Here is a 23,975-nt window from a genome sequence, read left to right on the forward strand (position 1 = left end):
TCTATAATCTCCCACTCAAACAGTAAGAAACTCAACTCTACTATTTGCCATCCATTATTCAGTTAAGAGCTTAATTCCCTAGTAGTTCATTTTTAAACTTAGAGCCAAACCCTGTTGTTTCCAGAATTTTTCTTGTGTATAAATAGCATCTGGCATTTAATGTTATATAGAAACATATCCTTCTTTATTCTCTCATGCCCACAACACTAGAAACATGTTTTAACAACCAAGCAAGTCTTCCTCTGAGGTTTGATCTTGTTTCTTCATTTGGTGTTATAACCAGTGGGAATGAAATTACAATAGGTTATGTTCCAAATATTTGCTTTCCAGTCAGTCATTTGGAACTTGTGGCTTTTGTTTTAATTGGAACACTTTACAAATAATAGTAAGATTTCTAGGCTAGCTCACAACAGCCTATTTAACCCAGAATATAATTGTAAGGGTATATAATTGCAATTAAAATGATAGAATGTAACACTAGTAAGTAGAAAGGGAAACATTAAAACAAATAAGAAGTAGTGTTATATTAATCTTAGATATTAATCTTAGATATAATTGCTTAGGCAAGGAAAGCAAGGCCTGAGAGTAAGTCTATTTAATGCAGAGAAAACATCTGTGAAGGGGTAAACTGGCATGATGAATTCTGAGATGGCAACAACACACAGAGTGTGATGTAGAGTGGATTCTAATAAGCCTGGACAGGCAAGCAGAAACTCAATTATTGTAGCCTTCAAGTGCTATGCCAAGAAGATGGGGTTTAAGTTTAGGGGAAAGCGAAGTTAATGATAAATTGTATGTAAAAGTATGGCATGATCTGATTAGCAACTTAAAATCTTACCCTGATGACAATCTTAAGGATAGATAAGAAAGGGGTGACAAAAGATGCAGGATCAATGAAAAAATATTGAAATGGTGGAAACAAGAGATGAAAGCCTGACTTAAGTTAATAATCCAGTATTCTGAGGAAGGGGAAAAGTGGTCAGATATGAGAGGTGATAAAGAGATAGGCATTTGGTTTCAATTACTAGTTATTATCTATGAACCTTTATGATTTCCCCTTTACTGGTCTGAGAGATGGAGAAATTAATTGGGCATCTCTTGGTGCCATTAATCAAGAAACAGGGTGTGGTAGGAAGAGAAGTCTGGAGGAAAGCGTAATGAGTATTTAGTAACATGATTTACATGAAAAGTAGTCTTATCTTTCAATCATAATCCAGGTATTTTATAATAATTTATAGTGGGAGTGATTTCCTAAGATACCTGCCAGAAGATGGAGAACAGAAAGGGTACAGAGGTGTTACAAAGAATTTATGTGTGCTTACAGAAGAGGATTTTCAAAGGTATGCCTTCATGACTATAAGAAATGCCAGCAGAAAAAAATGAGATGGAGACACCTTACATTAGATCTCTTGGGAGGGAAGAAAGAAAATTTGAAAAAGGGCCAAGAAGTCACCAAACCAGGCTCCAGTTTGGAATGGGTACCATCAGTCCAACTGGAGGTGGGGCTGGTTTGGGATTAAGGGAGAGAATTTAGGAGGAAATGTGCAATAGTTTGTTCCTTGTACAAAATCAATCGAGTCAGATGCATGTTTTTATGGTATTGCAATAGCACCATGGATTATTTTAGCTGTGATTTCCACTCTTAAAGTTTTCCTAAGATTCTCTTTGGGATATAACTTGATAAAATTAAAATCATCCTTGCTAGCTAGATAGTATGTCTATTATGTGTGCTATACCTATAGTGTATTTCACATGACTTAAAATTCATAACTCCTTATAATATTTTGTAACACAGCTTCAATTTTCTAACCACTTAATTTCATCTTTGCCCATCTGTTTTCCCGTGTGCAAATCAAACCTCTTCCTTCTCTGACACCTAATCTTCCCTCTCATTATTTTTCATGTCATTTACACCTGCGGGCACAGGGAGAATAGAACTGTAGCAATAAAAAAGCAGGCAATATGCCGGGATCTTTGGAAATTTGAAGTTCTTGAAGGACTAGTCATCATTTAACTTTTAGTTTTCTTCCAGAAAGCAAAACAAAATGAATGACATTATCGACAACAAAATCAAACAATCTAGTCCAGACCATCAGCTGTTTCTTTCTGTGTTTAATTGATTTCAATCCAAAACCTGGCATATAGCCTGGAATTAATTTTTATAATTTGCTTCTCCTCTACGGAAAATGGATCCACAGGAAACTGATGAAGAGAATAAGTTTTTATAACCATCTCCTATGTAAGCCTTATTATACTAATGAATGTGATAAAAATAAATGAATGTGACTAAAACAAAGCAAAAAACAATTTGAGTATTTTTAAGAAAGTGTTGCAACAAATAAATATGTGATGAACCAATAAAGTGGGGGAATATCTCTAAACAGAATCATTTTTCTTGAAGGATGGTGTTAAAGAACGAACATTTCTATGGAAGTTTTCTGAAGTGCACACTTGAGTCAAACAATCTGAATAAATACAGTATTATCTTAGTTGAAGATTTTAGCTGACAAGTAGCTGAAAACTATACTAGCAAAATTAAAAGTATCCAAGAAAAAACTTCAACATTTAGCTTATCTTTAGAAAACTGCCATGCCAACAAATATTGTCTACTTTTTAAGCCAAACATATTTATCAGATGTTTAGAAGCTTTGTAGATACATTCAAACAAACATAATAAAAGTTACAAAAATACACTAATTAATTAATTTACTAAAACTTTAGTTATTCTAATCTGTTATGGGAACTAAGATATACATCAGTCAAGAAAGAACATATGAGCAATCTCATTTAAGAGACCATTACACACCAGTCAGGATGGCTGCTATCCAAAAGTCTACAAGCAATAAATGCTGGAGAGGGTGTGGAGAAAAGGGAACCCTCTTACACTGTTGGTGGCAATGCAAATTAGTACAGCCACTATGGAAAACAGTGTGGAGATTTCTTAAAAAGCTGGAAATAGAACTGCCATATGACCCAGCAATCCCACTTCTGGGCATACACACCAAGGAAACCAGATCTGAAAGAGACACGTGCACCCCAATGTTCATCGCAGCACTGTTTATGATAGCCAGGACATGGAAGCAACCTAGATGCCCATCAGCAGATGAATGGATAAGGAAGCTGTGGTACATATACAGCATGGAATATTACTCAGCCATTAAAAAGAATTCATGTGAATCAGTTCTAATGAGATGGATGAAACTGGAGCCCATTATACAGAGCGAAGTAAGCCAGAAAGATAAAGACCATTACAGTATACTAACACATATATATGGACTTTAGAAAGATGGTAACGATAACCCTATATGCAAAACAGAAAAAGAGACTCAGAAGTATAGAACAGACTTGTGGACTCTGGGAGAAGGCGAGGGTGGGATGTTTCAAGAGAACAGCATTGAAACATGTATATTATCTAGGGTGAAACAGATCACCAGCCCAGGTTGGATGCATGAGACAAGTGCTTGGGCCTGGTGCACTGGGAAGACCCAGAGGGATTGGGTGGAGAGGGAGGTGGGAGGGGGGACCGGGATGGGGAATACATGTAAATCCATGGCTAATTCATTTCAATGTATGACAAAAACTACTGTAATGATGTAAAGTAATTAGCCTCCAACTAATAAAAATAAATGGAAAAAAAAAAGAGAGACAGACAGGAGCACAAATAAAGTAAGATACAATGTTCTTTAACAAAATCAATATCCTAAATTTGAATAAAATTAATTATAGATGTCATGAAATATCTTAAAAAACAATTTCACTGGCATGTTGTAATAGGTCAAAATTACATAAATGCATGGGTCATCATCTCTGCACATTTAATGAATATGAAAGAGATGCTACAGAAATAAGAAACATAATTTCTTATAATAATACTGCTGCTGAATTTTATATAAATACTGCATCATATTATATTTTGAAATTTTCTACAACTGAGTGCATTAGACAAAAGTCAGTTGAATAAAAGAAATTAATAGGGAAGAGTTAGCCTATGATGAAAGAATTAAATCACTCAGATTTAACAACATTAACTCAAGCACAGTGAAAATTATGTAAGATAATATTATTTATGATGAAATTTATGTAAGATGAAGAATCAAGGAGATAAAACTGATTTTATAAACAAGTTGTAAAATTAATTGAGTAAATCACTACATATATATGATCAAAACTAAGAAAAGTCTGCTTCGAAAGTCTGGAATAAGCATATCTAATACTATATTGACAGTGAAAGCTTCTGGGAGAGAGCCTGGATAATCTCTTTTTTCAAACTTTACATTTTACTCCAATGTTCATAACAAAGACTAATTAATTTTATAAGAATAAAATCAAGTAAACTTTCTTAAAATGATGAAATGAAACTTTACTACAATAATGGCATTGCTTTTCTCAAAGCCCAGCAGCAAGACCCTATACTTTCATTTATATATTACACAGATGTCCTAGCATATAAATGAGCTTGTGCATGTTTGAAATGAGCAGATGCTTATTTCTCATTGCTTTGTTGCCCACTTTTGGGGTGGAGTTAGATGAAAAGCTTAGGGTAAGAAATTTGGAAGAGGACAGCAATTCTGCCATATCTACAGTGCAAGTAGTATCTCTAGTTATATCTAGCAATAACCTATGCTTTTCCTCTTTTGTAGGAAATAATCAAAGCAGCATTGACACAAACCATCTGAAAATTTAAAAACAAACACTAATTAGTGCTTGCTTTGAAAGGACATATATTAAAATAGGAATACTATAGACAGAAAAGATTAGCTTGGCCCCTGTGCAAAGATGACATGCAAATTTGTGATGCACTCCGTATTTTTATCAATAGATAACTGGATTAAGATGTGGTATACATATACAATGGAATATTACTCAGGCATAAAAAAGAATGAGATATTGCCATTAGCAGCAAAATGGAAGGGCCTAGAGAATACTATATTTAGTGAAGTAAGTCAAAGACAAATATTATATAATATCACTTACATGTGGAATATAAAAAATAATACAAATGAATTTATATACAAAAGAGAAACAGACTCACAGATACAAAAAAGAAATGTGTGGTTTGATCTCTGCTCCTTTTCTTATTATATAAAGCTTTCTAATAACTAGTGTTATAATTAAGCATTTATGCTGTACACACATCAGTGAACACATATATTCCTTGCCCATTTGAAAATGGTGTTTAAAATATATGCTCCCATGTCAAGTATCACTCTATGTGAAACAGAAGAATAAATCTCTCTCATGTTGACCAATAATTCAGACAGTAACTTTGAATATCCACATCTCCATGTTTTCAAAAGAATAAATAAAGCTTTGATCTCTCTCTGGTGAAATTTTATTTTCATTCCACATCTCATTTCTTTGTGATTTGAATTCATACTCTCATAATGTAGAGAGATTTTATTTTTTTTTTTCTGGTGGTAAACCAGTTTTTAGTGTGTTCTTACTCCTTTAGCTACAGAGAAGTTTTATTTAATACACCAATAAGAAATGTGTTCTCAAAATAAAGTATGAAAAAGGAGGCCAAATGGTTCAGCAATAGAGAATCCACCTGCAATGTAGGAGTTGCAGTTTCCATCCCTGGGTCGGGAAGATCCCCTGGAGAAGGAAATGGCAACCCACTCCAGTATTCTTGCTTGGGAAATACCATGGACAGAGGAGACTGGCAGACTATAGTCCATAGGATTGCAAAAGAGTTGGACACCACTTAGCAACTAAACAATAGTAATTCCTTACATAGCAAAGACTGTTGATGTTTATTATGTTTCTATCAGTAATATGTTAGGTTTTCAAGCAACTCAAAGATATATATACAAGACACATGATTTCTTTCTAGTGCTTAGAGTCCAGTTGGGGAGATAAGCCTTACACCTGAAACTTCTCCTTATAACAATGTAATAATATAAATTCTATAAAAATCAAACTTCTGTATGTGCACTCTGAAATAGGTGAGGCCACAGGGCTGCTGTCATAAGGGTATGTTCAATTGCTTATTGAAAGAGCTTGAGCTGAAGGATGTTTTGAAATAGTTACAAGTGTTTATTGTACAGAAGACAATGACACACAAGTGTAAAAATCAAGCATTTGAGGATTATGTAAATAACTAATCTTCTGGGAAAAGCATAGGAAAAAATCCCAAGCTGTACTACATAGAGCTATTTGATGGAGGACTTTGAATAATAGGCTCAAAGAGAAGAAATGACTTAAATTATTTCAAGTTAAGAATCACCATTATTTAAGAAATGATTTGCTTGGAAATGAGGTACCACTTAAGTTTATTTAGTAAGTACATTTGGCTTTATTCAACTTTGTTCAACTTTAAGCCTACTTTTCTTTTGTAGAATGAAATAGGCCTAACATAGGGTCTTAAGGTCTAGAACTAGATTTAGGGGGAGAAGAAAAAAGAAGTTTCAAGCTCTGGAAGTACACTGTGATGAGTGCAAATCAGTCTGGTATTTAAGGTGAGTCAGAGGTAAATGCCAGGAGAGATACATCAAGTAAAAGGGATACACTGTATATAGAGCAAACAAAGAAAAACATAGTAAGATGTTAGCAACAGGGAATAAAGCAAGCTACAGAGCAGAGCAAGGCAAACAAGAGCTGGAATTTGTTTATGTACTGGGATCCTTGGTGTTTCATTTTACTGGTTACATGGTTCTTAAGTACACTGTGTGTGTGAGTGTGAGAGTGTGAGTGTGAGTGTGTGTGTGTGTGTGTGCACACTCTCAGTTGTGTCCAACTCTTTGCAACCCTATGGACTGTAGCCTGCTAGTCTCCTCTGTCCATGAGGTTTCCCAGCAAGGATACTGAAGTGGGTTGCCATTTCCTCTTCCAGGGGATCTTTCCAGTCCAGGGGCTAAACCCATGTCTCCTGGGTCTCCTGCAAGGGCAGGAAGACTCTTTAGCACTAAGCCACTGAAATGCTCATCATTTGTGTAAGCAGTAAGCATTAAGCACTTTGGAAAGGAATTTGGTTTTACTCCTTAAGAAGCTAAACACAGCAAAAGCTAGAAAATAGACTGGTATTATTTTCTAAAAATAGATTATTTGTGCTGTGGGGCAGGAAGGAAATTCCGCAATTAATAAAAATATGGCAAATCACAAATCATTAGTAGTCATTAATGCCATAAGATAATTGGAGGTATGAGAAGGAAATAAATTGAATGAGGATGTTGGAAAATATTTATTATTGGAATAGGGACTAGAAAAAGGGAGAAGGAATTTAAACAATTAGGCCTTCTAGCCTGGCTATATTGCTTTAATATTACATTAATATATTTTATGACTACAGAATCTTTATTTGCCAGAACTTGGATATGCCCTGTTACCTTTTTATGAATCGAGGACCCATCCAAAGAGAAAAATATACTGGACATTATATTTCCAATTACATGGGAATACTTGAGGCACAGGGTGCATTATATTGAAGGAATACTTAGGTTTATTGGCTCCTATTAGAAGGAAAATGTATCATCCATTACGGTTTTGTTTACATCTAAATTTGCTTCTGCTTCCAGTCTGTTCATTTTGGCATGTATGCAATCAGTTTGTCAACAAGAAAGGATCAATAAATCATCCATGGTAGGTACAGAATGATTTTATAATGCTTAAGGGTCTGTGGTTCCTGTACCTGTTACAGTCTTCTAGTATTTATGATCCTTGCCCTTTATATAAGGTATGTCGATTCACATCTTCCTATTAAAACAGGATACGACCTTTCTTGGCTCAGACGGTAAAGAGCTTGCCTGCAATGCAGGAGACCCGGGTTCAATCCCTGGGTCAGGCAGATCCACGGAGAAGGAAATGGCAACCCACTCCAGTATTCTTGCCTGGAAAATCCCATGGACAGAGGAGCCTGGCAGATTACAGTTCATGGGGTTGTAAAGGACATGACTGAGTGACTTTACTTTTTCAACTATTTTAGACCATGGATTTTTGTGCTTCTTCCTTTTTCTGTAATGGCAGTCCTATTAAGTCAAAGATGCAAGGTTAAGGAATTCAGACACTTGAACCTATCACAGAGGAGTTTCTGCTGTGTGCTGTGTACAGAAGTCCCTGCAAATAAGGAAGAGTCACCAGATTTCCCTCACTACCCTTCATACATCTACATGATGGCCTGCATCTCACAAAAGCTGCCCTCTCCTAGTTAATGGACCACTGCCAAGTAGAGTACATGTAGGAAAGAGCATGATTTTAGTAAGTTAAATTTTTAAATAAAAATAAATTTATATTTTCAAAAAATGGTTTTTAATTTAGATTGCATCCTTTAAAAATTAGCTTATTTATAAAATGAGTGAGATGGTAGATTTTTTTCTTTAAAGAAACACAAATATTTAATGGTTTTGCATACCAATATAAAGCTAGTAGATGTGGTGAAATTGCAGAACTATTCAAATTGCTGAAGTACGATGCCATCAAGATTTTGCCTTCATTATGTCAGCAAGTCTGGAAAATATAGCAATGGCCAAAGGACTGGAAAAGATCAACCCTCATACCCAATTCCCGAGAAGGGTAGTACCAAAGAATGTGCTAACCATCGGACAATTACACTCATCTCCCGTGCTAGGAAAGTCATGTTTAAAACCTTACGTGCTAGGCTTCAGCATCATATGAACCAAGAACTTCCAGATGTCCAAGCTGGGTTTAAAAAAGGAAGAGGAACAAGAGATCAAATCGCCAATGTTCTCTGGATTATAGAGAAAGCAAGGGAATTTCAAAAACATCTATCTGTTTCATCGACTATGCTATAAAACCTTTGACTGTGTTTATCCTGACAAACTGTGTAAAGTGCTTAGAGAGATGTTAATACCAGACCATCTTACCCATCTCCTGGAAAACCCATATGCAGGTCAAGAAACAACAGTTAGAACTCTGCAGAACAACTGATTGGCTCAAGATGGAGAAAGGAGTATGACAGGGATGTCAGCTGTCACCCGGTTTGTTTAACTTATACACTAAGCACATCATGAGAAATGCCAGACTGAATGAGTTACAAGCTGAAATCAAGATAGGAAGGAGAAATATCAACAACGTAAGATATGCAGATTGGTCAGTTCAGTTGCTCAGTCATGTCTGACTCTTTGCGAACCCATGGACTGCAATATTCTAGGCTTCCCTGCCCATCATTAACACCCAGAGCTTGCTCAAACTCATGTCCATCAAGTCATAAATGTCATCCAACCATCTCATCCTCTGTTATCCCTTTCTCCTCCCACCTTCAATCTTTCCCAGAATCAGGGTCTTTTCTAAGGAGTCAGTTCTTTGCATCAGGTGGCCAAAGTATTGGAGCTTCAGCTTCAGCATCAGTCTTTCCAGTGAATATTCAGGACTGATTTCCTTTAGGACTGACTGGTTTATCTCCTTGCAATGCAAGGGACTCTCAAGAGTCTTCTCCAACACCACAGTTGAAAAGCATCAATTCTTTGGTGCTCAGCTTTCTTTGTGTGGATAATGCCACTCAAATGGCAGAAAGCAAAGAGGAACTAAAGAGCGTCTTGATGAGGGTGAAGGAGGAGAGTAAAAGAGACAGCTTAGGACAATATATTAAAAAAACTAATACCATGGCATCTGGCCCCATTACTGCATGGCAAATAGAAGGGGGAAAGCTGGAAATAGTGACATATTTCCTCTCTTGGGCTCCAAAATCACTGTGGATGAAGACATGAAATCAGAAGACAATTGCTTCTTGGCAGGAAAGTAATGAGAAACCTAGACAGTCTGTTGAAAAGCAGAGACATTAGTCTGCCAACAAATGTCCGTATAAGTCAAGGCTATGGTCTTCCCAGTGGTTACGTACAGTTGTGAGAGTTGGACCATAAAGAAGGCAGAGCACTGAAGAATTGATGCCTTCAAACTCTGGTTCTGGAGAAGACTCCTGAAAGTTTCTTGGACAGCGGGGAGATCAAACCAGCCAATCATAAGGGATATCAACCCTGAATATTCACTGGAAGGACTGATGTTGAAGCTGAGACTCCAGTATTTTGGTCATCTGATGCAAACAGATGACTCATTGGAAAAGTCCCTGATGCTAGGAAAAAAAGAGGGCAGAAGGAGAAGAGGATCACAGGGAGGCCTACTGTGATGCAGTCCACGAGGTTGGAAAGAGTCAGACAAAACTGGGCAACTGAAGAACAGCAACAATAAAAACCTGCTTCCCAATATTTTTGGGAAAATGTTAGTCCATTCATTCTTATACCTTTAAACCTCTACTACAGACTATAGAACGTTTAAAATAGAAATATCCTGATGTCTGCAAAATGGAAAGTTTAACATGATAAAACTATAACTCTTGGTACTCATTTTGACAGTTAAGTGAAAACTATGAATGAAGGAAAAGGATGAAGGAAATCCTTTTGAAGAAAAATGAAGGAAAAGGTTCACATGAACTGTGAACTTCCAGATGTTCAAGCTGGATTTAGAAAAGGCAGAGGAAGCAGAGATCAAATGGTCAACATCCACTGGATGGTTGAAAAAGAAAATCATCCAGAAAAACATCTGCTTCTGCTTTATTGACTTTAACAAAGCCTCTGACTGTGTGGATCACAACAAAATGTGGAAAATTCTTAAAGAGATGGGAATACCAGACCACCTGACCTGCCTCCTGAGAAATCTGTATGCAGGTCAAGAAGCAACAGTTAGAACCAGACATGGAACAACAGACTGGTTCCAAATCAGGAAAGGAGTACATCAAGGCTGTACATTGTCACCCTGCTTATTTAACTTATATGCAGAGTACATCAGGTGAAATGCCGGGCTGGATGAAGATTGTAATTAAGATGGAATCAAGCTGTAGTCAAGATGGCTGAGAGAAATATCAATAACCTCAGATATGTAGATGCCACCACACTGGCAGAAATTTAAGAAGAACTGTAGAGCCTCTTGATGAAAGTGAAAGAAGAGAGTGAAAAAACTGGCTTAAAACTCAACATTCAAAAAATTAAGATCATGGTATCTGGTCCCATCACTTCATGACAAATAGATGGGGAAACAATGGAAACTGAAAGACTTTATTTTGGGGGGGCTCCAAAATCACTGCAGGTGATGACTGCAGCCATGAAATTAAAAGATGCTTACTCCTTGGAAGAAAAGCTATGACCAACCTAGACAGCATAATGAAAGGAAGAGACATTACTTTGCTGACAAAGATCTGTCTAGTCAAAGCTATGATTTTTAGTAGTCATATATGGATGTGAGAGTTGAACTATAAAGAAAGCTGAGTACCGAAGAACTGATGCTTTTGAACTGTGGTGTTGGAGAAGACTCTTGAGAGTCTCTTGGACTGCAAGGAGATCCAACCAGTCCATCCTAAAGGAAATAAGTCCTGTATATTCATTGGAAAGACTGATGCTAAAGTTGAAACTCCAATATTTTGGGTACCTGATGTGAAGAAATGACTCATTGGAAAAGACCCTGATGCTGGAAAAGATTAAAGGTAGGAGGAGAAGGAGATGACAGAGGATGAGATGATTAGATGGTATCACTGACGTGATGGACATGAGTTTGTGGATGCTCTGGGAGTTGGTGGTGGGAAGGGAAGCCTTGCGTGCTGTAGTCCATGGGGTTGCAAGGAGTCAGAGATGACTGAGCGACTGAACTGAAGCTTCCAGTAATGAGGATGCTGTTGATGCAGATGATACTTGAGTTAACCAGGGACTAAGCAGTGGTGCTCAACCCCAGTGTAACCCCCAGAGTTGAGAATACAGGTCTGTAATCTTAAAGTGTCTAGGGAGAGTTTTATAAGGCAGATTATTGGAGAAAGAACTGCAAGTCCCATCCTTCCTTGGCAGGCTATAATGTCATTAGTACTTCTTTCACCTAAAGCTTAGTAAGGGTAACTTTAACGAGGCTTCTTGAAGAATTCGTGATAGTTCTCCTAGATTTGGGAGGACTTGGTATTCTGTCTTCAAGTTCCTGCCCATGATACCTGTAGTAGTAGAAATGATGGCAACCAGTTTACTCTGGCAGGGGAGCCAAGGTGAGTTGTGCTGTACCTGGGAATAAATTCCCTTTTAAAGTGGGAATCCATCCATTTGGATGTTTGTGATGTTCTGTGGTCCAAATGTGAACCCTGAAGAAATGAAAACTTACCTCAAAACACCTTTAGTCCTGACCAAGAGGATTACATGAAAGGTACAACAGGATTTCACAGCCAGATCCTGGATTCAATGGAGCAAAGAAAATTGGTGCAGGATGGTTGGTCAACAAAGAGCCCCAGCCAGAAAGAGAAAAACAAATATCATATTATATCACTTATATGTTGAATCTTTATACATATACATATATATATATGAATAAGCCTATTTACAAAACAGAGATATACCCACAGACATAAAAAACAAACTTATAGTTTCCAAAGTGGAAAGGTGGAGGAGGGATAAATTAGGAGTTTGGGATTAATAGGTACACACTACCTTATATAAAGAGATACTTGGATGACACCACTGATTCAGTGGACATGTACTAGGGCAAACTCTGGGAGACGGTGAGGTACAGGGAGGCCTAGCATGCTGCATGAGGTTACAAAGAGTCCATGACTTGGTGAATGAACAACAGCAACACTCTGTATAAAATAGATAACCAACAATGACCTACTGTATAGTACAGGTAAATATACTCAAGAACACACACACACACACACACACACACACACACACACACACACACACACACAAAATGATAGAGAGCCTCAGTGCTATTCTGGGAATTACAGCTAAAGGGGCTCTGCATGGGAGGCTGTTTTGTATCTGTGAGAGCACACATGAGGGAAAGAGTATTTTAAATACAATAACATATTTTATTTATATATGATGCATATTTATATATGTACAAAATAAGTATTATTATATACTTTTAACTTATTATCTTTAATATTTTTACATACCCAGAAAGGTCAACTAATAAACAGCCCTGAAATCCTGCATTCCAAACCAGGAAGGATCTCTAATGATCTCTATGGATCTTCTGATGATCGCCTTTGTCCATCCCGTAAGGAATTTTAGCCAAGTTTCTGGTGGAAAAGGGTCTTCTATCAGAGACCCAAGACTCAGAACATTAATGTAGAGAACATTAGCATTCATTTTTCTACTGAAGAAAATTCTAATGCCTCTTGCCTAACCCTCCCCTTAGCAACACAAGGATAATAGTCTTTTGCTGATCTTTAGCTCCTTCTTCTCTAATCTAATTAGTGTGTTCTCTAGAACATTACAGGGTAGAGGTGATGCAGGGAATCCAGTCACTCCCCACAACAGATCCTGCTGCAATAACAACAGAAGTCCCCCGGGGGACCCTTTAATGAGACAGGGCCAGAGCTCAGTGACCCCAAGCAGGTAGCCTCTTGTCAGGCTGAAGAAGTTACAGAAGACAGATCTCTGCCCTTCATCTTCCCAATAAAGTTTTTCTGGGCTTTATGTTTCTCAGGGAGGATTTGAGGCCAGAAGATAGATGCCACCATACTCCCTGCCTCTCAGCATAAAGTAATTGGAGATTCATCCCCTGTGGACTGAAACTCTAAGACAAGAATAGCAAGACAACTAAGAGAGGATGGTGGGCCTTTCCCAGAACACATATTTCTCATCTTTGAAGTCAGGAGACCTCCCTGACCACACATGTGCAGAAAGGCTCCTTGGAGGTCAAAGCGGGGAGTAATGCCAATAGATGTTCTACCCACACAGCTTTTTGGTAGAATCCATCTTGGCTAAGAGATGTGTGCATGAGCATCGGCAGTTCCTGAGATATAGCAAATCTGGACCTGAACCAGGCAAATTAAAATGACTGGCCAAAGGAAACCTGGAAGAAATGCCCCATAAAAATAACTCAAAGTGCCATAAGGGTAAAACTCAGGGACTTCTTTCCTTTAGATTCTGCCCATGTGTCTATCCACATATACTGCATGTTTTTTCCTCTTCGTAAATACTTTACTTGCTTCACTAAAAAAAAAAAGAAAAGAAAAGGTAGAAGCGTTGTAGAGATTAAAAGAATGTGTTGGGCTGTGCTGTGCTAAGTCACTTTAGTTGCATCCAACTCTGAGCAACCCTATGGACTGTAGCCCAGCAGCCTCTCTGTCCTTGGGATTCTCCAGGCAAGAATAGTGGAACAGGTTGCCATTTCCTTCTCCAGGGGATCTTCCCAATGATCAAATCCATGTCTCTTAAGTCATCTGCATTGGCAGGAGGGTTCTTTACCACTAGCGCCACTTGGGAAGGCCAAAAATGAATAGTCATGTCAATGTCATAATGGCATCTTGTGAGTCCTGTTTATTCAACACAAAGACTAGGTATTGTATAAAGTCCTATATGCACTATCTAGTTTTTTTCTTCAAATAAGCAAAGGTTAGATGAAAAGGGAAACCACTGATCATTAAATCAAAGAAAAGCTGGATCCTAGGATTAACACTGAATTTTATCACGGCATCATAAATAGTCATTAAAATACACATTTTCTACCAAGATCAAGAGAATATGTCACTATAGAATGAAAGTCTGTTAAAATTATTTACTTTGAAGTTTCCTGTTAATGGCATATCTGCATGCTATAGCTTTGATTCAATAACACTTTTTCTTACAAAAGAAAAAAAAATCCATTTCAAAGTGCTCTAGAAGAGAACACTGACTGCTAAGAAATTAAAAATCACAATTAAATGGGTTTGTAGGTTTTACTGATGTATGTTGGGTTTTGATCAAAATATATCAACCTCCAAGTTTGAAAAGAAAAAGACACACAAAGAAATTTACCATAATTTACCTGCTTTCTTGTGGGTTTTAATTTCTATTATTTCAAAACAAAATATTTCCTATTAATTCAGAGCTTATAAGCTCTGAGTTGAACCAATCTGGCATTATGTATCATGCACAAAATTTTATTCACAAAGATACAGGTTTCCTCCCTAAAGATCCCCTTACACTGCTTAGAAGACATGATGGATTATAGTATGTACAGAAAAAACTCCTCCACATTATTTCAATGAACACTTAAAAGTGGCATATATGAGAAGCAATTATTGTGGAAGTAAAGAGTGGCTGAATTTTCTTCAGGAGAAAAGCATTAAAATACCAATAGTTAGATCAACATTCAATCAATAATTGCATTAATCTCTGGGGGACATCTATACACCAGGCTTTGGCTTTGGAAGATATGAAAATTTGCCTCTTAAAAAATATGAAATAAGTATAGTAATATATTTTCATAGGCCATAATAAGGCCTTGTTAGCCTAGAAGCTGTTGAAATTCAATTTGCAAGTCTAATTATCACTCATAACACGATATTGACTCAAAAATGTCCCTTTTCCCAACACAGCTTCCCTTTTCGATTTAAAGTTAGGTATACTACTAGGAAGGAGAATTATAGAAGTATTAGAATTATGAATTTTTTCAGACTCAGCAGTATCCAAATATTGTCGACATTATCAATTCTAACAAAATATTTGTTGAAGTGACAATAAATCTTAAAAATGATTAAATGTTGATCTAAAAGTAATCTTTTCGATCAGAACCCTCTTCTATTTCTCAAAGGATGTTATATTTTCTGGTTGAATGTGTGTTTATGAAAAAACTGATAATGAAGGGCAGATATTTTTAAATCATACTCTATTATTAACATCTATTAAGCACTGATGCTATGCCAGGCAAGAACAATGTTGGAATCTAGGGGGAAAATTAGTGAAACACATCTCCTGACCTCTGAAAGCTGACAATTGGGAATAGAGTCTGACAAGTAAATACACAATTCACAAAAAATATTAGGTATTGCTACAAGGGATGAATAATGGACTATTTTAACAGAGATTGGAACAATTAACTCTGTCTGGATAAACTGGAAACAATTTCAAAAGAAAAGACATTTTAAGAAGGGGAGAAAAGAGGAAAAGGGAGACTGCAACATATTTGTGGCATATGAATGATTGAAAGATGGAGGAAAACAACAATTCAGAATACATTTTTACTGAAGTTTCAGGCTTTGTGTCATCACTTAGTACCTTAGTAGACATGTAATAGCTTTTCAGTAAACGAGATGATTGAATGATTCCAGCAGATGCAGGATAAGGAACTATTGATGACTCATCCTATACTTGTATCTGTTCAGCATGTTTGACCTTCTTAAAACAAAACACCTGCAGCTCTCCATCCATAGCTCTGATATACTAGGAAAGAGGGAAGAGCTACAACAGGTTAGAGAGAGAAAAAGTTCTGCTTCATGTCTTCCAGTCTAGGCCCCCAGAGTATCCCTTTAATTAATGCCAAGCAAGTATGTCCTCGAAAAGTACATGCTGCTAGAAGAAAATTCTGGAGCAACACAACAGTTTCTGTTTAAAGAAAAATAAAAAGGTAATGTTCAAAAAAGGAAGAAGGGCATGCATCTTGAGTTTAATTCTAAAAATATGCATGAAAGGAATAATCAGTAAGGAGGCAAATCCAAAAGATAAAATAATTATTCTAGTAAAACCAGTAATACTGTCCTTATAGCTATGTGGCCTATAATTTATGAGAATTCTCTGCATATCATAAAGGGTTTGCAGAAAAGTGATTTCAGAAGGTAAAGGCACTGCTTCCCTCTTCAGAGAATTACTAATTAGAAGAACCAGAAAGGTGGAGGGACACATATAACTTTCACAGGATGCCCACAAAGTGAGTAAGAATGGCAGAATGAATGTCTCTACTAGAGGTTGGCATATTATATTAAAATTTACAACTGTATATTTCCATATCATCAAGGGCTATCTTATCAGGTTTTGTCTTCTCATCACATGGAAAAATACCTAGCCCACAGGAAATGCTTAATAATGGTTGAATAAAGAAATAAATGTCTAAATGGTGAATTATATATTATGAAGCAGCAGCCTTCCAAACTAATGATATGTGACTATTCAGTCTTTGACTACAAGGTCAAAATATCAAATGAAATGTATGCTCTAGTGCAGTAGTTGGTAAACTTTGGCTGTAAACGGATAGACAATAAATATTTTAGGTTTTTAGGGCCAGAGAGCAGCTGTTTCAACCTTTCAATTCCTTCGTTGTAGTGTGGAAACAGCCAGTGTTAGTCACTCAGTCGTGTCTGACTCTTTGAGACCCCATAGACTGTAGCCCACCAGGCTCCTCTGTCCATGGGATTCTCCAGGCAAGAATGTTGGAGTGGGTTGCCATTCCCTTCTCCAGGGGATCTTCCTGACCCAGGGATCAAACCCTGGTTTCCTGTATTGCAGAGATTCCTTACTGTCTGAGCCACCAGCGGGAGGGTGACAGCCAGGAGCAATAGATAAATAGACATGGCTTGTTCCAATAAAGCTTTATTTATAAGAACAGGCAATGAGAAGGATTCCCAAGCCCCACTTACTTTGTATGCTTTTTTAAAGATATGGATAAGAAATAAAACTTTAAAGACTTAATTTTTATACCATTAAAAGTTAGATATTAGAGAAAAAACAAACTAATATTAGATATATAAAATTACAAAAAGAAATTTTAGAACTTTGTTTATTATAAGGTATTAAGGATATAAAGTTTTTAATCTCCTTTGATCTAGAGGAGTCTATAAGAAAAGTATGCAATATACTACTGAATTATACTGCTTAAAGATCTGTTTTTATTGAAAGCCACAAAGGCTTTGCACTATTATTGCTTTGTGGAACAAAGATGAGAAGAGGGCAGAAATGAGGAAGGAAAATAAGGGGGAGAAGGAGAAGAAGGGAAGGAAGAAAAATATGAGAAGGAAGAGACGAGCTGTGTGTTATTGCTTCAGGTTTTATATCCATACTGAAATGTATTTGCCTGGCAAGATTCACATTTTCAGAAATAACTCTATTCCATGTTCTATTGCCATACTAAAGCTAAAAAATTTTACAACCCTGATATTTATGCAATTTATACAGAAAGTTTCTATCTTGTTTCCAAAATTGGAAGAAAGTGACTAATGCTATGATGCAAAATACAGCTTTAAAAAAAGTTTCCCTTCTCTCTAAGCAATCATGTATATGGCATATAATTTTAACTAATAACCACAAAGTGTGCAAAAATTTATTGGTTTCTTCAGCTACATAATGAGTTTGACTTGCAGGCACCAGAATTTAATGTTAAAAGTAAACAATTTGTCCTCCTTTCTTCCTCCCTCTTATTTTTTTCCTAGATTTGACTAGAGATAAAAGGGGAAAAAAGTCACTCTAATGACAGTAATTGTTGCCTAATGGCAAACATGCTGTCAAATTAGCCTAAGTGTCCATTTAAAAGAAAACTTTTATGTGGCTTGCTAAACTATTAAGGGTATTAGTTAAGACATGGAATTGATTTACTTTACCCATTGCATTAACCTCATCTTGCATACTCATCAGTTTCTTATACAGGGCAAAGCAAATGCACCTTGATGTTTTAGAAAATTGAATTTAACGTCAAGCCATTCACTTTTAAATGCTACACATTGCTATAATAATAAGAGGGTGACTAAGACAGTCAGAATCCTCATTACTGGTAACTAAATGAATTTTCAGTAATAGAGTCCTCATGGAAAATGAATTTCATGTCCTTGTACACCAAATGTAATTAGTAGCAAATAGGCTTAATTTTGATAGGGTTTTAGGTTCTTTGATCCATAAAACCAAGAGATAGGCACTTTTTAACCTAACTGAAGGAAGTTAGAGAAAGATCAGGACTTCAATGACAATCCAATTTCTAATTGACAATGAAAAACGAAATAATCTGATAAAGGGTTAATATAAACAGTGTGTATAGAAAACAATAAAATTCTAAAATGTATATTTAATAATGAGTACATATATGAAAATAAATAAATATGTCTAATAAAATTGTATATATTCAGAAATCAAACCTAGCAATGCCATGTGGATTGAGGATGTAAACAGGATATAGTCAACTATCTAAGGCAGCATGGTGCTTCTGGTCATCACTCTGGACTAGAAAACAGCTGAGCTTTTATCAATAATTTAACCCTATGAATTAATTACTTCAGTAATTAAATGTTATGGAACGACATTTCCGGTTTGAAGAATCTGCTTATATTTTTAAAGCAATTTATAAATCTTTTCTTCCTAAAAATTTATTCATTCATAACCTAGCCCATTTTAGGCACCTCATTCACAGTAGGCACCATGTTCCAGACACTGTGTGATCCCTACACTCAGCACATGTCTGAATAGTAAATTCCTATTATTTTTAAATGTTTTTAATAACTCTAAGGAAGTTAGTATTAGGGAAGGGCTACAATGTTGAATTACAGTCTTCTCCAGTTTCACAGACACTTTAGGGTGAGGGTGGTTGTAGAATATTTTAAAATTTCTGTTGATATTTTTTCTATCTATAAATCTCTTTATACATAGCTTTTAAATTTACCAATTCTAAATAAATAAATAAATAAATTTACCAATTCTAATTGTAATTTATGAACTCCACACTCTGAAAGAACATGTCCATTTATATCGCTCATCAACTTTTCTCTTTCTTTCTTCTTCAAAATTGTTTATTATTCTTTTGTTAGTAATATTATTGGTTACTTTTGCAATTTCAAGTGTATTCATAAATCTCTGCCTCTTGTATCATCAACCTTAGATCTTTACATAAAGATGACTTTCCCTTACTCACCATCTCCTGAATTCCCCTCCAAATCTATTAACTATATCTTTCCTTTTATACTACTAAAGCTGAAAAATGTACATGTTATTCTCTAGGTGCATGCTAAGTTGTTTCAGTCACATCCAACTCTTTATGACCCCTATGGCTGTAGCCTGCTTGGCTTCTCTGTTCATGGGATTCTCCAGCCAGAATACTGGAATGGGTTTCCATGCCCTCCTCCAGGGATCTTCCCGATCCAAGGATGGAAACTGCATCTCTTATGTCTCCCGCATTGGCAGGTGGGTTCTTTACCACTGGGAAGCCTGTTATTCTGTACATTATATGTAAATTAAATGAAATTAAATGAAAATTAGATGAAAGACGTTTCAAGTTAACCATTTGGAAGCTTGGTAGGTGTGTTCTACCTAGACTTTGGAGGACACCATGGACTAAGACTGACTTATACCTGAAAAATGTAGATTGCTGGATTCCATGGGTGGCAGGCTTCTCTGTTAATGCAACAAACTCAAGTTTAATCACTAAAGCTGTGTTGGAGTAGGGGGAGGTTTTAACTTTGATAGAGGCTCACAGAGATGTTTACAATATTACACCTGTCAAGAAAAACTATTGACTGCAGTGAGAATACTCTGTATGCATGTTTGTGTATAACCAGATGACTTTTATTATTTGAAAATGACTCTAAAAGTCCAACTACCCAAAATTCACACACAGTTAAGAAAATATAGCCACTTGCCATGAGGACAGGGAGGGATAGAAATAAACCCATCCTGTCTCATTTATTCTACATATGGGTTACAATTATAACACATATTTTAGGGGGCAATTAGCTAATACAGAAATGCTAAGGTTTCACTCCTATAGATAAATATAAAGAGAAAGCAAGTGAGAATTTCCAGAATCAGTTTGTTTAAAAAAATACAGATGATGCTTAGCTTTATCCCAAACCCACTGAAACAGTGTAAAAAGTGAAGTCTAGGTCACTTGGTCTTTGAGCTAGTTCCTCTTGTAGTTTTGATGCACAATTCTGATTGTTTACTGAAGTTATAGATGAATGTTGGAATCAATTTAGTTATTCCCTATACCTTTTCTCATCCCCCACCAAAAATCTGGAAGTTTTATGTAACATATATAAAATTATAAAAACATATATCCAATAAAATTATACATGACACTATATTATATATCAATATGCACATATAAAATATATACAAACACATATAATACTAGCTACTGTTATATATGATATTAAAAAGAAATATCTAAAGAATTTGGTGGAGAGATTTGGAATGTTGCTTGGTTGTCTTCAAAGTTCAATCTATACATAAGATTTGTGAAAGACTTTCTTCTCTGAAGAGGTTTAATATATATATACATGAATTCCTTGATTCCCACTTAACAGAAGATAACCTATATTAAAATAACTTAAGATAATTTAAACTCAGAATTTTTGCCTCCTAAGTTTGTGATCTTATGCCCACAAACTTCATAATTGTGCTTCATATTTAGGATTAGACGATTGTAATAAACATTTGAAAAAGTCAAATGATTCTAATTGATTGCCATACCAATCCCTGTCTGCTTTGTATTACTTAAAGATAAATGACATGTTATTAGATACCAAAATTATCCTAATAAGCAGCAAATACTCCCAATTCAGTAGAATAACGGGAAGATAATGCAGCAATTAACAAATGGCTTATAAGGAAAAACTTATGAAATGGTAGAGTACTCAGATTTCAATTTATATGATTGACATTTCTTTCAAATGCTCTATAATTCATATAGACAGAAATAGATGGGCCATCTGTTTTCAAGTTTCTCATCTTTTTATAGCTCAGACATATTTGTGAGAGCCAAACATTAAGGGGGAAATGGCCTTCCTCATATGTGGTTTGCCATTTCTCATTTCTCCTTTTCAAGGTTAAACTTTTGTAGAAGAACATCCAACATTCTAAGAGCAGAAAATAGTTTCTACTCATACATCCACTTTAGGTGTGGACTTACACAGATTCATGCAGGACTAATTTTGCTTAATGGTGTTAGGATATTCCACTGATTTAGCTTCTAAAGCAGATAGAAAAGAAGTAGTGAATTTCCTTGATCAATAATGTCTCCAAGTCTTCTAAACACATAATTTCAGCCTATGATATAAGAAAAAAAGTTTTTCCTATAAGAAAACAAGATGCTGAGTCAAGGTGAAATTTGTGATTATACCATGATGAGATAAAGGTAGAATGACTACATAGCCTTGTCAAAAAAAATACCTCTATCTGTTATCTTGTTTCTCCCCTTTATCATTTAAGAGTTCAAGTGTTTACATTCTTTCCTGGGTTGTAAAGCAAGATTCTATTCAACTATTGATACCCTGCATGTCACAAATCTTCATATCCTATGAAATCAGTATATCAAAGAGAACGCTCTCACTGGAGTTCTCTCTGAACCACAACAGATATTTAGGCAAACCATGGTCTAACTGGGCTTCCCTGGTATCTCAGATGCTAAAGCATCTGCCTGCAGTGAGGGAGACCTGGGTTCGATCCCTGGGTTGGGAAGATCCCCTGGAGAAGGAAATGGCAACCCACTCCAGTACTCTTGCCTGGAAAATTCCATGGACAGAGGAGCCTGGTAGGCTACCGTCCATGGGGTCGCAAAGAGTCAGACTCAACTGAGTAACTTCACTTCACTATGGTCTAACTAGGTGTGAATTATCCAAATATAAGTATGTATTAATATATGTGCAAGTATGGACTGCAAGGAGATCCAACCAGTCCATCCTAAAGGAGATCAGTCCTGGGTGTTCATTGGAAGGACTGATGCTGAAGCTGAAACTCCAGTACTTTGGCCACCTCATGCAAAGAGTTGACTCATTGGGAAAGACCCTGATGATGGGAGGGATTGGGGGCAGGAGGAGAAGGGGATGACAGAGGGTGAGATGGCTGGATGGCATCACTGACTCGATGGACATGAGTTTGAGTAAATTCCGGGAGTTGGTGATGGACAGGGAGGCCTGGTGTGCTGCGATTCATGAGGTTGCAAAGAGTCGGACATGACCGAGCGACTGAACTGAACTGATAAATGAAATTATATGTATTATATATGTGTTATTATACATGTGTTGTGTATATAATTCACAACACTCTTCTCTGAAAATAAGGTAATGTCATAGAGCCACTTTCATCAATTGCACATAAATGAAATAATTTTAAAAATATTATATATATATTTTTTTCATAATTAGCTCAAGGCTTAGATATAATTTGTAAAATAGAGCAGTCATGAACTATGCTTCCTCTTAAGTGTAGATGCCTGGCCATTCTCCTACACACTATTCCTTCTGAGTCTTTAAAAAAAGTGACCTAAAAAGGAGCAGTATTGAGTTCAGTGAGGAGAGTGTTCAAATCAGATCGCAGCATATATTACTCTTCCTTTCCAGGTACCTGACTAGTGATTTTCTAGTTCTTTTGATACAGCTCCATATCCTCTTCTAGCCATCTGCTTGCTACATAAATTGAAGCATTAGATAGTATACTGAGTGGACAGAAGAGCACTTACAGGTGCTATTAAAGAAAAGACCACACTTTGACAGTACAAAAAATGTTCTATACAAATTCTACAAAAGCAACTTTCTGGCCCTAATAAAAGTGGGTACAGAGACAATGCATTTCAGGTCTATAAAAACCTCAGGACAAAAAAAAAAAAAAAAAAAAAACCTCAGGACAATGAATTGTAACTACAAGTTTCTTCAATGCAATTAAAGATATTGCAGCTGGATACCATTTTGACTGTAAAACTAGACAGTTTTTACAAGGAAAAGCTTTTCTAGGCAGTAGAGTGTGTTTTAATCAAATTCCACACTAAAAGCTTATGGACTATAGAGAAAATTCAAAAGTAAAATGTAAAAGCTGCCTTCTTTTGAAAAATTTATTGTCTGGTATTCCCGAAGTGCCTGTGAGGTCCCCTATTCATAGGAGATACAACTTAGACAAGATTGATGAAATGTGCCAGGGCAGCATCAAGGCTTTAGGGCCATTAATTTAAGATGCCTTTCCCTTGCATCCTCTGGTGTAAATTGCTGAGTAATCATCATTTTTCTTTTCCTCTTTCTTTTGGTGATATAGTTTGCATCGCGCCAGATCATAGTTCCCTGACATTAATTATGAACCACTGAGATCTTACATTGTTTTTTACTTCATGCCCACGAAGGCAAATTCTGTGAGAAGATATGGAATAAACTAAACACTAGAGCTCTTGAAGAATTTCTTTTCAGGGTCTACTTTATAAGCCAGTGCTTAATTTTTTCTTTCTTTTTATTTTTCATTTTAAAAGCTATAAAGAAGTCAGTGCTGCATTCAGGACTACATGCTGTTGAAAACTTCAAAGCAGAATAGTCATGAAGAAAAAGAGAC

General features: G+C 36.2%; 1 protein-coding gene and 1 non-coding gene across 2 annotated transcripts in view; one reads left to right on the forward strand and one right to left on the reverse strand.

Moving 5' to 3' along the window:
- Positions 1-23,975, reverse strand: part of ZNF804B (zinc finger protein 804B) — a 522,963-nt gene that overhangs the window by 296,513 nt on the left and 202,475 nt on the right.
- Positions 4,701-4,811, forward strand: LOC139036608 (U6 spliceosomal RNA). The gene has a single exon (XR_011489428.1). It is a non-coding gene; the product is annotated as a U6 spliceosomal RNA (small nuclear RNA).

The sequence above is a fragment of the Odocoileus virginianus genome, chromosome 1, assembly GCF_023699985.2.
Source record: "Odocoileus virginianus isolate 20LAN1187 ecotype Illinois chromosome 1, Ovbor_1.2, whole genome shotgun sequence".
Taxonomy (NCBI): Eukaryota; Metazoa; Chordata; class Mammalia; order Artiodactyla; family Cervidae; genus Odocoileus; species Odocoileus virginianus.